Below are 2,199 nucleotides of genomic sequence, written 5' to 3'. Positions count from 1 at the left end.
GCAATTGTATGTGTAGATCCTATATAAACTTGGTGTGTCTTCTGATCAGATTTAGTTTTTAGGCGCCGTTCCATAGTTCAAATTAGTTGTGGATTATGAAAAATTGTTTTTATTTTGTTGATTTTGCCTGAAATTAGAATCAAAGCTCCTATGTTGCCTGCTGTCCATGCCCATATTATCGTTGATTTGATACGTCATAATCATCTCATTGAAGAATGTTTCAACACGACCTTAACTACATTAGTGTATCCATCGTAACCCTTTTTCTTTTTATGATAGATTCTATTACTAAACTTTTCTATATATAGGTGGTTTCTAGAAAAAAAAAACACTCCTTCTTGTCTTTGAACATTAATAAATTCCATTATCTAAGTTTTCTTTTATTATGTTTGCATTCTGGCACAATTGCTATTATCTGGTGAAGTATTATATTGTAGTTCTCCTTTATCTGAACTCTAATAATATAATTTCCATGATTGTAATTCTAATTCTGGTCATATTAATGTGCGCGCCTATATGTTACTTGTGCCTTTAGTGTTATAGTAATTCTTTGATTAATAGAGGTGGTTATTAAATTGCTTTATGTCTTCTAATCGTTGTACTTGAGACCTAGTTAATTTAGAAAAAACAACAGCTGAAACATGGTGTTTTTGTGGCTGAATTGTATTTTGTTGATAATGTTGCGCTTAACTTTATTTCATCCTGTTCTTGTACTGCTGACTTAGTTGAGTTTGGAGAATAAAAGACAACTTTGTACCTGGACATAATTTTTGGCCTGTTGCCAGAAATCACCTTCAAAACATGGAAAAGCCGGTATTACATCATTCAAAAATTTGTGTTTTTATTCTAATTTAGCATTTTGTTTGTTTCTAAAGATCTTGTTTTATGTTGATAGAAATTATTAAAGACAAGGTGCTCATCATGCTACATCGCGGATTTGTTCAAAGATCTAGAAACAAACCAGGCCCAAACAAAGCTAGATGAGATAGAAGCAATGGGTTTTGGTTTCCTGAAGCTCCCGAAGTGGCCTGTTAAACAAAGCATAATGGTGATGTTGGCCAAGGCCTACGACACTGAAACGAGCACCCTGACTGTAGATTATGGAAACATCCGCATTGGTCCCAAGCTATTCTAGTGTGTTTTCAGAATCCCGCCCGGTGGTGAGTATACCTTTCTGTGTTACACAGCATTCAATTGGTTAAAATGGTTTCGGTCTCTAAGGTTTTTCCTTTTTTCTACCTTTTCCACTGATCATTTTATACTATTTTATACACATCTATGTTGTAGTTGACGATTTCCCACTGTTCGATAGTGGGAATGCTACCCATGTCTCAAAAGAAAGAAGATTTCACCGGTTGAAAACCATACAACTAAGGCGTTTTGTCAACTAGTGTGCTATGGATATTGAAGATGACAGGATGGAGTTCAGGGGGCATTTCATCCTGCTCGTGCTGAAGATGTTTCTGTGTCCGACCGTGCAACACATCATCTCGCCATGGCACAATGATACAATTCTTGATGTATCTGATCCGGGGAGATACCGTTGGTTGTTGCATATTTTCAAATCGTTAGAACAGGCAATCAGGAAGTACCAACGTAAAAAGAACAAGTCCTGTGAGGGTTGTATGTTCGCTTTACTGGTAACCTTTTAAATTCAAAATGGTATTTAATCTGACTAACCCTTGCATCCCAAAAATTAAGTTGTGTCTACAATATCTCTAGGTCTTGTACTTTCAGAAGCTAAAGCATGGTAAACTCGAGAATTGTCAAGAACCTGAGCCGTGGCTTTCTGCATGAACTTCTGAGGAGCTCAGCGCTATGGCATCAACTGTTCAACCCGAGGTATTCATTGAAACAATGCTAACAGTTTCCTATATCATGTAGAATTTTTTTTTATTTTTTTAGTTTTTATTTATGTGTTCATATGAGGTATTTATAATGCGAACGTCGTTTTCTCTTGTAATTAACTGCACGTTCCCTTCAGAAGACTTGACATTTGTGGTTGTGCCTTGAATTATTAATTACTCCAATTTGTCGAAAATGGGTGTGTCTTCTATTTTAACCGTGCTTTGATGTGTTCTTGCTGGATGTATCTTTAGCTGTATGTATCTTCTGATCAGTTGATGGTCCAAATAGAATTGCAGCGACACCGGTGGGAACGACGGTGGGGTCGTCGAAGGTCCCGCAAGAGAGGTCATA

The sequence above is a fragment of the Arachis ipaensis genome, chromosome B9, assembly GCF_059453495.1.
Source record: "Arachis ipaensis isolate K30076 ecotype BB chromosome B9, ASM5945349v1, whole genome shotgun sequence".
NCBI classification, from domain to species: Eukaryota; Viridiplantae; Streptophyta; class Magnoliopsida; order Fabales; family Fabaceae; genus Arachis; species Arachis ipaensis.
The sequence above is the reverse complement of the archived record's forward strand: the minus strand, read 5'-3'. Positions refer to the sequence as shown.